This window comes from Chiloscyllium plagiosum, unplaced genomic scaffold (assembly GCF_037043375.1).
Source record: "Chiloscyllium plagiosum isolate Xiang-an unplaced genomic scaffold, Cpla_swu_hap1 HiC_scaffold_13, whole genome shotgun sequence".
Classification (NCBI taxonomy): Eukaryota; Metazoa; Chordata; class Chondrichthyes; order Orectolobiformes; family Hemiscylliidae; genus Chiloscyllium; species Chiloscyllium plagiosum.
The window spans coordinates 53,966,317-53,982,625 of record NW_028270151.1 but is presented as its reverse complement, the minus strand read 5'-3'; the positions used below and the strand labels follow the sequence as shown (position 1 = coordinate 53,982,625).

The 16,309-nt window shown below is 46.6% G+C and overlaps 1 protein-coding gene across 2 annotated transcripts in view; it reads left to right on the top strand.

The window, feature by feature from the left end:
• The first annotated feature begins 3,535 nt into the window (after positions 1 to 3,535).
• The window catches only part of veph1 (ventricular zone expressed PH domain-containing 1), a 315,263-nt gene continuing 302,489 nt past the window's right edge, over positions 3,536 to 16,309 (top strand). For both annotated transcript variants that reach the window (XM_087993606.1, XM_087993605.1), the window contains exon 1: positions 3,536 to 3,612. The gene's annotated coding sequence lies outside the window, so the exon portion shown is untranslated. The remainder of the gene's footprint in view (positions 3,613 to 16,309) is intronic.

Below are 16,309 nucleotides of genomic sequence, written 5' to 3'. Positions count from 1 at the left end.
CCCCTGTGTTCTCTGTCTATGTCTTGAGGTTTAGATTGATTCTAATCTAAAAAGTGAGATAACAGAGTTTTACATAAATTCATGCAGTTTTTGAGCTCAGAGTTCTACATGAATGCATGCAGTTTTTGAGCAAAGTACAAGGATGTCCGGAGGCATGGTACATTGGGGAAACCGAGCAAAGGCTACGACAACGGATGAATGGGCACCGCACAACAATCAACAGACAGGAGGGTTCCCTACCAGTTGGGGAACACTTCAGTGGTCCAGGACATTCAGTCTCGGACCTTCGGGTGACCATCCTCCAAGGTGGACTTCGGGACAGGCAGCAGAGGAAAGTGGCCGAGCAGAGGCTGATAGGTACCCATAGGGAGGGCTTCAACCGGGACCTTGGGTTCATGTCACATTACAGGTGATCACCATTGCACTATACACACACACAGATTCACATACACACGGACACAGGTACACACAAACGCGCACACAGACACCCACACACACCCTTGTAGAGAGACACACTCCCACACTCACACATGCACCCCCTCACAGACCTAAGACACTCTGCACTCACTACACACACACACACTTTCTCACACTCACAACCCCCACCCCAGACAGACACACACACAGACAAAGACCCACATGCACACATATATTTTGTTGGGTGAATTTATACTTGCAGAGTTACATTGTACTTTGCTCAAAAACTGCATGCATTCATGTAGAACTCTGTTATCTCACTTTTTAGATTAGAATCAATCTAAACATCATGGCATAGACAGAGAACACAGGGGGCTAACACCTTCAACATATTGTCTAGCTATCACCATTGTTAACAGCTAACCAGAGAAGTTGAAACTTTATTGCTGGAACAGCACAGCAGGTCAGGCAGCATCCAGGGAACAGGAGATTCGACGTTTCGGGCACAGGCCCTTCCTCAGGAATGAGCAGAGAGTGTTCAGCAGGAGAAGATAAAAGGTAGGGAGGAGGGACTTGGAGGAGGGGCGTTGGAAATTTGATAGGTGGAAAGAGGTCAAGGTGAGGGTGATAGGTCGGAGTAGGATGGAGGCGGAGAGGTCAAGAAGAAGACTGCAGGTCAGGAAGGCGGTGCCGGGCTGGAGGGATCCAGCTGAGACAAGGTGGGGGGAGGGGGGATGAAGAAACTGGTGAAGTCCAAGTTCATCCCCTGCGGTTGGAGGGTTCCCAGTCGGAAGATAAGACGCTCCTCCTCCGACCGTCGGGTTGTTGTGGTTTGGCGGTGGATGAGTCCAATGACCTGCATATCCTCGGTGGAGTGGGAGGGGGAGTTGAAATGCTGTTCTACAGGTTGGTTGGGTTGGTTCGTCCGGGTGGCCCAGAGGTGCTCTCTGAATCGCTCCGCAAGTAGGCGGCCTGTCTCCCCAATATAGAGGAGGCCACACCGGCTGCAGCGGATGCAGTAGATGATGTGGGTGGAGGTGCAGGTGAATCTGTGGCGGATATGGAAGTTTCCTTTGGGGCCTTGGAGAGAAGTGAGGGGGGAGGTGTGGGCGCAAGTGTTGCACCTCCTGCGGTTGCAAGGGAAGGTGCCGGGAGTGGAGGTTGGGTCGGTGGGGGGTGTGGATCTGACAAGGGAGTCGCGGAGGGAGTGGTCTCTACGGAAAGCTGATAGGGGAGGGGAGGGAAATATATCCTTGGTGCTGGGGTCTGTTTGGAGGTGGCGGAAGTGACGGCGGATGATGCACTGTACATGGAGATTGGTGGGGTGGTAGGTGAGGACCAGTGGGGTTCTGTCCTGGTGGCGGTTGGAGGGGCGGGGCTCAAGGGCGGAGGAGCGGGAAGTGGAGGAGATGCGGTGGAGGGCACCGTCGACCACGTCTACCTGGACTACACCTCCTCCCATCCTGCCCCCTGTAAAAACGCCATCCCATTCTCCCAATTCCTTCGTCTCCGCCGCATCTGCTCCCAGGAGGACCAGTTCAAAATACATACAACAGAGATGGCCTCCTTCTTCAAGGACCGCAATTTCCCCCCCGACGTGGTCGACGGTGCCCTCCACCGCATCTCCTCCACTTCCCGCTCCTCCGCCCTTGAGCCCCGCCCCTCCAACCGCCACCAGGACAGAACCCCACTGGTCCTCACCTACCACCCCACCAATCTCCATGTACAGCGCATCATCCGCCGTCACTTCCGCCACCTCCAAACAGACCCCAGCACCAAGGATATATTTCCCTCCCCTCCCCTATCAGCTTTCCGTAGAGACCACTCCCTCCGCGACTCCCTTGTCAGATCCACACCCCCCACCGACCCAACCTCCACTCCCGGCACCTTCCCTTGCAACCGCAGGAGGTGCAACACTTGCGCCCACACCTCCCCCCTCACTTCTCTCCAAGGCCCCAAAGGAAACTTCCATATCCGCCACAGATTCACCTGCACCTCCACCCACATCATCTACTGCATCCGCTGCAGCCGGTGTGGCCTCCTCTATATTGGGGAGACAGGCCGCCTACTTGCGGAGCGATTCAGAGAGCACTTCTGGGCCACCCGGACGAACCAACCCAACCAACCTGTAGCACAGCATTTCAACTCCCCCTCCCACTCCACCGAGGATATGCAGGTCATTGGACTCATCCACCGCCAAACCACAACAACCCGACGGTCGGAGGAGGAGCGTCTTATCTTCCGACTGGGAACCCTCCAACCGCAGGGGATGAACTTGGACTTCACCAGTTTCTTCATCCCCCCTCCCCCCACCTTGTCTCAGCCGGATCCCTCCAGCCCGGCACCGCCTTCCTGACCTGCAGTCTTCTTCTTGACCTCTCCGCCTCCATCCTACTCCGACCTATCACCCTCACCTTGACCTCTTTCCACCTATCAAATTTCCAACGCCCCTCCTCCAAGTCCCTCCTCCCTACCTTTTATCTTCTCCTGCTGAACACTCTCTGCTCATTCCTGAAGAAGGGCCTGTGCCCGAAACGTCGAATCTCCTGTTCCCTGGATGCTGCCTGACCTGCTGTGCTGTTCCAGCAATAAAGTTTCAACTTTGATCTCCAGCATCTGCAGACCTCACTTTCTCCTCCAATGCAACTTTTAAAAAAAGGTTTTGTGATTTACACCTGAAAGAAGTGAAACTATCACTGTATTCTAACAGATGAAAGGCTTAACAGACAATCAATTTTTCAATGTATAATTTCAGTTACATCACACTGTAAACGTTTGCTATAAATTCTGTTACAATCGAGCCCTCCACTATCACCTGATGAAGGAGCGTCGCTCTGAAAGCTAGTGTGCTTCCAATTAAACCTGTTGGACTATAACCTGGTGTTGTGTGATTTTCAACTTTAAACCCATTCTGTTTCGTTCCTTTTTTTCCTGAAATAGTAATGTTAATTCTCTCCGAGGCGGCAGCGTTGCTTGCCTCGGGAGCCAAGTGGGAAAGTGAGTGTGCCGCTGTCGAGCTGTGAATGGGAAACGCGGCGCTCGGGGGCGCTGCTGTTTTAGGGACAGTCCCGAATCAATTGGGACCTTTCACCATTCAGAGGAGATTAAACACTGAGATAGACAGACCATTCTGTTTTACTGCTGAGTGGAAACAAAAAGAAAATCACGAAATGTTATAGTTTTCGAAAAGAGAAGGTAAGTCTTGAAAGTCAAATGCTTTCCGAGAGCATTTCACCTGTTTTAGTATTTTAGTAAAATATCCTGTTCAAAACTTACGGACCAGTAAACAGTATGGACTGGGGAAGTATTATTTTAAAATAGAAAGTGATAATTTAAGATCACACTGTTTCCCGGTGGGTCACACTGGATGCAGTGACCCTTGCAATGTTCACAAGGATTTGGCTGTGTTACAGATTCTCAAATACTGTTCATCCGAATTGTCTATTCGTGACTTTTTTTCTTTCTCTTTCTCCCGGTTTTATATCAATGTGTGAAACGTAAGATGCCCAAGTTAAGTTCAGGGCGTTCTGCTATAATGCGACAGCAGCTCTTGCAACGTCGCGCCGTGGAAAACCGCTCGGGAAACTCGTGCTGTAGGAGATCGCTGTGCTCGTTTGGGAGAAAGTTCGCGTTATCCAAACACTGTCCACGATTCGTCAATCGTGTTATAGCCAATTCGCGTTGACGAAACACCGGTTATACCAGAGCGACCTGTTCTTGAACTGAAAAGTCACTTTGACTATCTCTGTCTTACTAAGTGCCGAATAAAAGCAGATATTCGGTTTGGGGAGTGGACCTTCATCCCATTGACAGATTATATCACAAATACAGACATCAAAAAGCCTGGGATAAGATGGGGAAATTGCGCGTCAGTGCTCTGTGTGTATGTCTGATCATTACTTTTTAAATGTTGTGCTTTGAAAGGGAAGAAAAAAACGAAAACTGTACCCTTTAATTGATAAATTTGAGTTGCTCTGAAGCCGGAATTAACTTAAGTAGAAGGGCCGCCTCTTTGTAAAGCAGAAAAAAGGGTTGACATTCTAAGTTTAAAAAAAAATCCTCGGAATGCCCGTAGCCCCGCTCCCTCGCCCTTGTGGAGTCCGTTGGTTACATTGATCTCAACAGCAGATACTCCATGCTACCTCACCATGGCTGTCGGAGGCTGTTTTTATTTATAATTTTGCAAAATAAAACTTATTTATCAATGATCCTTGTTTTATTCTCTGCAGAATGCTAGCATTATTGAGTTGCATGATGACTCCGTCGTTAGCACTGCTGTCTCACAGCATGAGGGATCCAGGTTTGATCCCACCCCAAAGGATGCAAGTTTGCACATACTCCCACGGCCCAAGACGTACGGATTAGGTAGATTGGCCATGCTAAATTGCTTGCGGTGAGCAGACTAGATGCATTAGTTTATGGAAATACAGGGTTACAGGACTAAGGTAGTGGGGTGGGTCTGTGTGGGATGCTCTTCAGAGGGTCAGTGTGGAGTCAATAGGCTGAATGGCCTGCTTTGAACTGTAGAGATTCTATGATTGTTAACTGACAGCATTTACTAAACCATTCCAGTAGTGTTAATACGTCAGTATACATGATTTGGAGATGCCATTGTTGGACTGGGGTGTATAAAGTTAAAAATCACACAACACCAGGTTATAGTCCAACAGGTTTAATTGGAAGCACACTAGCCTTTGGAGCAACGTTCCTTCATCAGGTGATAGTGGAGGGCTCAATCCTAACACAGAATTTATAGCAAAAATTTACAGTGTGATGTAACTGAAATTATACATTGAAAAGTTGATTGCCTGTTAAGCCTTTCATCTGTTAGAATACAGTGATAGTTTCACTTCTTTCATGTGTAAATCACAAAACCTTTTTTTAAAAAAGGTTGCATTCTCGGGTTAGCTGTTAACAATGGTGATAGCTAGACAATATGTTGAAGGTGTTGGCCCCCTGTGTTCTCTGTCTATGCCATGATGTTTAGATTGATTCTAATCTAAAAAGTGAGATAACGGAGTTCTACATGAGTGCGTACAGTTTTTGAGCAAAGTACAATATAAGCTTGCAAGTACAAATTCACCCCACAAAATATGTATGCATGTGGGTCTTTGTCTGTCTGTGTGTGTGCCTGTCTGGGGTGGGGGTTGGGAGTGTGAGAAAGTGTATCTGTGTGTGTGTAGTGAGTGCAGAGTGTCTTAAGTCTGTGAGGGGGTGCATGTGTGAGTGTGGGAGTGTGTGTGTCTATAAGGGTATGTGTGGGCGTCTGTGTGTATGTGTGTCCGTGTGTATGTGTGGATAGGAGTGCCTGTGTGTGTGTGTGTGTGTGTGTGTGTGTGTGTGTGGAGGAGTATCTGTGTGTGTTTATAGTGCAATGGTGGTCACCTGTAATGTGACAAGGTCCCGGTTGAGGCCCTCCCTATGGGTACCGAACTTAGCTATCAGCCTCTGCTCAGCCACTTTTCTCTGCTGCCTGTCCCAAAGTCCACCTTGGAGGATCATCACCCGAAGGTCCGAGGCTGAATGTCTTGGACCATTGAAGTGTTCCCGAACTGGGAGGGAACCCTCCTGCCTGTTGATTGTTGTGCGGTGCCCATTCATCCGTTGTCGTAGCCTTTGCTCGGTTTCCCCAATGTACCATGCCTCCGGGCTTCCTTGCCTGCAACGTATAAGATAAGATCCCCATCTACGTTTGGGACACCACCCACGCCCTCCACCTCTTCCATGATTTTCGCTTCCCCGGTCCCCAACGCCTTATCTTCACCATGGACATCCAGTCCCTGTACACCTCCATCCCCCATCACGAAGGACTTAAAGCCCTTCGCTTCTTCCTTTCCCGCCGTACCAACCAGTACACTTCTACTGACACCCTCCTTCGACTGACTGAACAACTCACCCTGAACAACTCCTCTTTCCAATCCTCCCACTTCCTCCAAACCAAAGGAGTAGCCATGGGCACCCGCATGGGCCCCAGCTATGCCTGCCTCTTCGTAGGATATGTGGAACAGTCCATCTTCCGCAGCTACACTGGCACCACCCCCCACCTTTTCCTCCGCTACATCGATGACTGTATCGACGCTGCCTCGTGCTCCCATGAGGAGGTTGAACAGTTCATCCACTTTACCAACACCTTCCACCCCGACCTCAAATTCACCTGGACCGTCTCAGACTCCTCCCTTCCCTTCCTAGACCTTTCCATTTCTATCTCGGGCGACCAAATCGACACTGACATTTACTATAAACCGACCGACTCCCACAGCTACCTGGACTACACCTCCTCCCACCCTGCCCTCTGTAAAAATGCCATCCCATTTCCCAATTCCTTCGTCTCCATCGCATCTGCTCCCAGGAGGACCAGTTCCAAAACCATACAACCCAGATGGCCTCCTTCTTCAAGGATCGCAATTTCCCGCCAGACGTAGTCGACGATGCCCTCCACCGCATCTCTTCCACTTCCCGCTACACCGCCCTTGAGCCCCGCCCCTCCAACCACCACCAGGACAGAACCCCACTGGTCCTCACCTACCACCCCACCAACCTCCATGTACAATGTATCATCGCCGTCATTTCTGCCACCTCCAAACGGACCCCACCACCAGTGATATATTTCCCTCCCCTCCCCTATCAGCGTTCCGAAAAGACCACTCCCTCCGTGACTCCCTCGTCACCAACCCAACCTCCACTCCCGGCACCTTCCCCTGCAACCGCAAGAAATGCAAAACTTGCGTCCACACCTCCCCCCTTACTTCCCTCCAAGACCCCAAGGGACATTTCCATATCCGCCACAAATTCGCCTGCACCTCCACACAAATCATGTATTGCATCCACTGCACCCGATGTGGCCTCCTCTATATTGGTGAGACAGGCCGCCTACTTGCGGAACGTTTCAGAGAACACCTCTGGGACACCCGGACCAACCAACCCAATCACCCCGTAGCCCAACACTTTAACTCCCCCTCCCACTCCATCAAGGACATGCAGGTCCTTGGACTCCTCCAACGCCAGACCATGGCAACAGGACGGTTGGAGGAAGAGCGCCTCATCTTCTGCCTAGGAACCCTCCAACCACAAGGGATGAACTCAGATTTCTCCAGTTTCCTCATTTCCCCTCCCCCCACCTTGTCTCATTCAAATCCCTCGAACTCAGCACCGCCTTCCTAACCTGCAATCTTCTTCCTGACCTCTCCGCCCCCAACCCACTCCGGCCTATCACCCTCACCTTGACCTCCCTCCACCTATCGCATTTCCAAAGCCCCTCCCCCAAGTCCCTCCTCCCTACCTTTTATCTTAGCCTGCTGGACACACTTTCCTCATTCCTGAAGAAGGGCCTGTGCCCAAAACGTCGATTCTCCTGTTCCTTGGATGCTGCCTGACCTGCTGCGCTTTTCTAGCAACACATTTTCAGCTCTGATCTCCAGCATCTGCAGCCCTCACTTTCTCCTGCAACGTATAAGATAGACAACGTTGGCTGAGTCACATGAGTACCTGCCATGTACAAGTTGGGAGGTGTCCCCCCGCGTAATGGTGGTATCTATGTCCACACTCTGACACGTCTTGCAGCGTCTACCGTGACAGGTTTGTATGGAGTTGTCCTGAGAGCTGGGCAGCTTGCTACGAACAACGATCTATTTGAGGTTTGGCGGTTGTTTAAAGGCAAGTAGTGGAGGTGTGGGGAAAGTCTTGGTGAGGTGCTCATCCTCATTGATAATGTGTTGCAGGTCATGAAGAACATGGCGTAATTTTTCAGCTCCTGGGAAGTACTGAACAACGAAGGGTACCCTGTCGGTTGCAGCACATGTCTGTCTCCTGAGGAGGTCATTACGGTTCCTTGCTGTGGCACGTCGGAACTGGCGGCCGATGAGTTGAGCATCGTACCCTCACAAGAACGGGGTATGATGCTCAACTCATTGACCGCCAGTTCCGACGTGCAACAGCAAGGAACCATAATGACCTCCTCAGGAGACAGACACGTGCTGCAACCGACAGGGTACCCTTCGTTGTACAGTACTTCCCAGGAGCTGAAAAATTACGCCATGTTCTTCGTGATCTGCAACACATTATCAATGAGGATGAGCACCTCACCAAGACTTTCTCCACACCTCCACTACTTGCCTTGAAACAACTGCCAAACCTCAAACAGATGGTTGTTCGTAGCAAGCTGCCCAGCTCTCAGGACAACTCCATACAACCCTGTCATGGTAGACGCTGCAAGACGTGTCAGAGTGTGGACATAGATACTACCATTACGCGTGGGGACAGCTCCTAACTTGTACATGGCAGGTACTCATGTGACTCAGCCAACGTTGTCTATCTTATACATTGCAGGCAAGGATGCCCGGAGGCATGGTACATTGGGGAAACCGAGCAAAGGCTACGACAATGGATGAATGGGCACCGCACAACAATCAACAGACAGGAGGGTTCCCTCCCAGTTGGGGAACACTTCAGTGGTCCAGGACATTCAACCTCGGACCTTCAGGTGACCATCCTCCAAGGTGGACTTCGGGACAGGCAGCAGAGAAAAGTGGCTGAGCAGAGGCTGATAGCTAAGTTCGGTACCCATAGGGAGGGCCTCAACCAGGACCTTGGGTACATGTCACATTACAGGTGACCACCATTGCACTATACACACACACACAGATATTCCAACACCCACACACACCCTTACAGACACACACGCTCCCACACTCACACATGCACCCCTTAAGACACTCTGCACTGACTACACGCACACATACACTTTCTCACACTCACAACCCCCAACCCAAACAGACACACACACAGACAGACAAAGATCCACATGCACACATATAGTTTGTGGGGTGAATTTGTACTTGTAAGGTTACATTGTACTTTGCTCAAAAACTGCATGCATTCATGTAGAACTCTGAGCTCAAAAACGGCATGAATTTATGTAAAACTCCGTTATCTCACTTTTTAGATTAGAATCAATCTAAACATCATGGCATAGACAAAGAACACAGGGGGACAGCACCTTCAACATATTGTCTAGCAATCACCATTTTTAAAAAGATTTTGTGATTTAGACATGAAAGAAGTGAAACTATCACTGTATTCTAACAGATGAAAGGCTTAACAGACAATCAATTTTTCAATGTATAATTTCAGTTACATCACACTGTAAATGTTTGCTATAAATTCTGTGTTACGATCGAGCCCTCCACTATCACCTGATGAAGGAGCGTCGCTCCGAAAGCTGGTGTGCTTCCAATTAAACCTGTTGTACTATAACCTGGTGTTGTGTGATTTTTAACTATGTACATCAGTATAGATAGATCAAAATATTTTGACAGGTTGACTAGCTCATTGAAAAGTTAAATTTCTTATAAAGTGTGATATTTTCTCAATACAGTATGATTGTATAAAGCTACTTTGATTACCTTCCCTTTGAACAATTAAATGGGTAGAGGGGTGCTTTAGAGGTATAAATCGCAAGAAAAATATTGGCCCCTTGTTCTCACCAACCATCTCACCAGTCTCCGCATCCAACTCATCATCCTTAAACACTTCCGCCAACTCCAACTAGAACCCACCACCAAGGACATCTTCCCCTCACCACCTCTCTCTGCCTTCCGCAAGGACTGTTCCCTTTGGCAGTCCTTGGTTTGCGCCACTCTCCCCACCAACCCCTCCGCAACCCCAGGTACCTCCCCCTGCAACCTGAAAAGATGCAAAACCTGCTGGTACACCACCTCCCTCACCTCCAACCAGGGCCCCAAAGAGTCCTTCCAGGTGAGACAGAGGTTCACCTGCCTCACCTCCAACCTAGTTAAAAACCACACAACACTAGGTTATAGTCTAACCAGGTTTATTTGGAAGCACTACATTTTGGAGTGCTGCTCCTTCATCAGGTGGTTCCAACCTAGCTTACTGCATCATGTGCTCCTCATGTGGTCTTCTCTACATAGGGGAGACCGAACATAAACTTAGGGAATGGTTCACCGAGCATCTCAGCCAGGTCCACAGGGACTAACCGGACCTCCCAGTCACCATCCATTTCAATTCCCCTTTCCACTCCCTTTCCGACATGACCATCCTTGGCCTCCTCCATTGTCACAACAAACCATGCAGCAGATTGGAGGAACAACACCTCATCTTCCGCGTGTGCAGCCTACAGCCTGAAGGTCTCAAAATTGAGTTCTCCAATTTCAAATAATCTAACTTCCCAGACCCTACACCTCCCTTCCACTCTTCCTTGCCACCAACCAGATTCATTCCTCCCATTGACCAATCAGGTCGTACCCTCTAACTGTCTTCACCTATTCCCACTTCACCACCCTGTCCCCGCCAACCCCTTTATCTGCAGCTCCCCCTATATTCAGTGCTGAAGAAGGATTACACCTGAAACATCAACTTCTCCACATCCTGATGCTGCCTGGCTTGCTGTGTTCTTCCAGCCTCCTGTCTGTTAAGCAAAATGTTTGCAGCAACTTAAAATATTCCACTGAATGACCTATTAAAATTCAGTATCATTCCATTTCCTTTCTGATTAAAAACCGAAATGTTATAAAAACGTTGCATAAAACAATCTGTGTGATATTTGAATGCTTAAAAAAAACTATATTGCAGAATAATAGATTATTGCACAGCACAATGGTTAATTATTATTTCTGGGGTAAGATTGGAATTCTGTACGCTGCACGTTGGTAACATTACAGGCTTCAGACAATACTGTTTGGGTCAGGCCAATTATAAATTAAAGAGTTTAAGAGATGGTCATCTTATTGTTGAGCAGAAACTGTACTCAGTGATTTGATTTTTAAAAAACATTTTTTTGCTCCAGCAAAAATACTTTTCCTGTATATTTGGTGATATTCTAATTGACAAAGTGGCTGCCTAAACATTGAGTACATTGTCTCCACACAACAAGGCTTAACGTAATTATGGTATTTTCAAAATATAGCATTAGACCTTCAGACTGTTTTGGGACCTAATGTATCAAGTCTGCAATCTGCTTTCAATCATAAATGACTACAAATAATTCTATTAGCATAAAGAAATATTTGAAAATAAAGATAAAATAAAACCCTTGTGACCAGGTGAAAGTATGTGAAAACAATTATGGTAAATTGTTCTAAAAGTAATATTTTACAAAAATTTTAGACAGTTTTTTTGGAATTTGTTGTTTGTGTTGTGACTGCTGTAATAACTCATGGTTTATTTGCCTATTTCTTAAAGCAAAATATTTAATTAATGTGAGAAAAACACAACAGGGATAAGTTGAGTGATGGAACAAATTCTGTGTGGTGATTTTCATTTGAAAGGTTTTATTGTACCTGTGGAATTGTAGATAATGCTGTATTAGTTCACCCTGTCATTTGCTAGATTTGTGTTTCTATTTTTGAAGCAGGTTTTGAGTTTCCACCTGATTGCCATCCAGATAGCAGCTTAATGCTAATGAAAGAGTCAAATTTTGGACCATAAAAGATCTTCAGCACTGCCAAATATCCATGAACATTTAAGTCCATTCATTTTAACTTTGCTTGAATGAGTCTTTGCCCACAAAACTGAAATTCCCAGATGCAAAAGGAGATTTTCTTCCAACTGAATTTATTTTGGAGGTTCTGTTAATTTGCACCCAGAAGCTCAGACATAGAGGCACTTGTGGCCATGCAAATCCAGAATTAATCTGTTGACAAGAATTAATTGAAGCTAGTGGACCTGCACATATAACACAAAAACCACTTTGTATTTAAAACAAAAAATTTATCTTGATAATTTTGTTATTGCTCCATTCATCTTTGTTGTGCTGCAGGAGGAAGAAAAAGATGCAGAAGTATGCATCTTTCAGATGATAGGTTCTGGCTCCTCTGACTGATTTGATTGATTCTGTGGTTGTTTTCAGTATTAGACATCAATACTTTTTTTCCTCTGATCGAGTCAGAGCTGAACATCTTGCAGCTCTGTTCTGCTACCCGGGGCTATGAATTTGCCAGAGTGCCTTAGCCACCTCCATCAATGCATGTTTCCTTGCTTCTTAGAAGGGTTGTACCCTTGATAAAGTGGCCTGACCTCCCTACTATGCCTTGGTCTTACTAAGGAGAGCTGGACTGGTCACTTCTGCTAAATTGAGGGTTCTCTTTGAATTGTCTTTGCTTTGCTTTTGATGTCATCTGTCTGCAGCATGGGAAAAGTTTCAAATATGTTCACGTTTTGTTCAGAGCAATTAAAGGTCATTACTGTGTGAAGTTTTAATCTTTAAAGGACAGGAAGATAAGTGTTCCAAATTTTTGAGAAGACTTGTAGCTCAGGTTGAGGTTCTGGATGTAGGTTATCTCGCTTAGCTGGAAGGTTCATTTCTACATGTATCGTCACCCATTAGGTAACATCTTCAGTGGGCCTCCGGGCAAAGTACTGCTGATGATTCCTGCTTTCTATTTATACTTTTGAGTTTCTTTGGGTTGGTGATGTCATTTCCTGTGGCGATGTCATTTTCTGTACTTTTTCTCAGGGGGTGGTAGATGGGGTTTAACTCGCTGTGTTTGTTGATAGAGTTCCGGTTGTTGCAAATATTGTGGTATCACTTTGAAGGGAATTTTGTTTTTATTCTGTTGATACTATCTCATCCTAGCCACATAGGCCCTGTTTAAGTCATTGATGGATTATATTGCTTGTTTGGTCTTCAGCAATTATTTTGCATGGAATCCTGAGCACACATCCATATTGACCCCAGGATAACATTCGGGGGTCATGAGTTCAATTCCCCTATAGCAGATAGTGAAACTTGAATTCAGTATGAAAATGTAAAAGCTGTCGATCATCATAAAAAGCTACCTGGTTTATTATTGTCCTTTTTAAGGAAAAAAATCCACTATTCTTAACTGGCTTGGTCCCATTAAAGTGGTTGACATTTACCTGCCCTCTGAAACGGCCTAGCAAGCCAGTCAGTTGTATCATACTGCTACAAAGTCTAAAGGAAAGAATGTGACTGGTCACATCACTGGGCATTGATGTAGGCACCAGAAACAATAATGGCAAAATGTCAATCCTGCAAAGTCCTCTTTACCAACAACAAACGGGATATGTTAAAACTAATGAAGGAACAGCCTGCCATACTACTTCCTCAGGCATGACCATCACCGTCTCTGGATATGTTTTGTCCCACAAGTAGAACGAGCACTTCCAGAGGTGGTAGTGCAGTGGTATGCATTTGGGAACGTGTTGTCCTTGGAATACTCAACATTGATTCTGGATCTCATGAAATTTCAGGGCGTGAGATCAAACATGGGCAAGGAAACCTCTTGCTGGTTATCATCAATTGCACCTCAACCCCACTGCCCCCACTACTCTCAATCGTTACTCTTCCATGTTGACAACCACTTCAAAGAAGCACTGCGGGTGGCAAAACTGGAGTCAATAGACAATAGACAATAGGTGTAGGAGTAGGCCATTCAGCCCTTCGAGCCTGCACCGCCATTCAATATGATCATGGCTAATCATTCCTAATCAGTATCCTGTTCCTGCCTTATTTCCATAACCCTTGATTCCACTATCTTTGAGAGCTCTATCCAACTGTTTCTTAAATGAATCCAGAGACTGGGCCTCCACTGCCCTCTGGGGCAGAGCATTCCACACAGCCACCACTCTCTGGGTGAAGAAGTTTCTCCTCATCTCTGTCCTAAATGGTCTACCCCGTATTTTTAAGCTGTGTCCTCTGGTTCGGCACTCACCCATCAGCGGAAACATGTTTCCTGCTGCCAGAGTGTCCAATCCTTTCATAATCTTATACGTCTCAATCAGATCCCCTCTCAGTCTTCTAAACTCAAGGGTATACAAGCCCAGTTGCTTCAGTCTTTCAGTGTAAGGTAATCCCGCCATTCCAGGAATTGACCTCGTGAACCTACGCTGCACTCCCTCAATAGCCAGATTTCTTTCCTCAAGTCACTGGGAATCGGGGAGGTTGTCCATTTCAGAATCAAGGATGTTATTGCAGTTGTTTTTCAAGGTTGTGTCCAGGCCCAACAATCTTCAGTTGCTTCATCAATTACCTTCCCCTCTTCATATGGTCTGAAGTTGAGGTAAACGTTTATTGATGATTGCATTCACAACTCCTATCCTGGTCCATATCGTGTATATAATGTGACTACGAGAGGATATCAGACACTCGGAATCCTACAGCAATTTACTCATCTCCTGACTCCCCAAAGTCTATCCACCATCTACAAGGTACAAGTCAGGATGTGCTGGAATACACTCAGCTTTCCCAGATGAAAGCAACTCAAACACCACTGGTAAAGCTCAAAACCATCCAGGCTAAAGCAGCTTGATTGATTGGACCCCATTCACCACTTTTCAACATTCATTCCCTTCACCACCAAGACATGGTGTACCATCTATAAGGTGTGTTACAGCATCTGCCAACCCTGTGGCCTCTACCACTTGCAAGAATAAGGACAGCTTATGCATTGAAACACCACTAGCTGCAAGTTCATCTGCAAGCCACACACCATCCTAACTTACAACTAATCTCCATTCCTTCACTGCTGCTGGATGAAATAGTGGAAATCTCTAACAGCATTGTAGGTGTCCCCACATCCCAAGGGTTGCAATGGTTCCAGAAGGCAGCTCTCAGTCACCTCTCAAGGGCAGTTAGCAATGGTGCAGCCAACATGCCCACATCCCCTAGGCATGAATTAAAAAATACTTGGCAAATGGTGGCCTTGGAGAATCCTCAAAGTTTTAATGTTCAGGTTTTTGTTTTGATCACAGTTCACAGATGTTGTGTGCATTTCAGTATTGTCTTAGTAAAGGATTATATCATACTGCTCACCTTGATGTAATATTGTCATGAATGAAACCTGCTATTTGTGCGTGCATGAAGCACCTTCCCTCCCCTCTCTTCCCCCTTTTGGTTGCTCAGTCATGTTACATTTCATATCTCCTCTCTTGGATACTTTGTCCGAATTTCTACTCAGAACGTCACTATTCTTCTGTCTTCGTCTATTCCTGCTTTCATTCCAATCTTGAATCCTCCTTAAAATTTCAGAACTACCTTCCATGTCTCTTACTGTGTTCTCAAGACACCAGTAACAAATTCTTTATAAGCAGCAGTTCCAACTATTCCATTTTCCTCTCTTGCTAACCTTCTCATTTTAGGTGCCCGAACGGGGCTAATTTTGTCAAAATCTTTCCACCCTACCAACTATAACGAGTATTATTCTGTTAGACATCATTAATGAAACAAAAGCTGTACCTCTCTGCACCACACTGCTATTCTCCCATGGAGAAGGTTTGTTCATTTATGCCTCCTTATCTTGCAGGACTTTTCATTACATGGTTGGGAAGAAACTTTGAGCATTATATTGGCATTGTTGATACTTAGACTAGAACAGCAGAGGAAAAGGAACATGAGCAGTCTTAAAACTGGTTGATAAATATTATTTTAAAGTCGCAAACTGAAATAACTCTACAGAGGCTGGTATCCCATAACCAAATCGTTGTTTATTTACACATGGGAAGTCCTTGACACTGGTCCAGCTCGCTCAGAGCCACCTTTCAGAGTGACAGGACCTCTGACATCCCTGTTTATTTGTGTCAGACAGGGCTCCCTGATTGGTCCAGGTTAGCAGCCCCAATCAAGGCCCTCTGTTCTGTGAGGTCAACCTGGCTGATCTTGTTATGGTCACTACATCCCTCTCCCTCTGAGTCCTGAGGCAGTGTGCAATGAACAGGAACTCGTCTTTTGCACCCCGGAGCATCTTGGGAGAAATTCACTCTCTTCTTAACGGCATAGGCATCAATGCGGTGAAATCTGCCATATCCATCTCAGATTCGAGCTGTCTTCACTGCTTGATGGAGTGGGAGAACCCATGGGTTCCAACAGCCTTTCCAACTGTTCTGAGGAGCAGGGCACATTTTGCTGTCGCTCCAT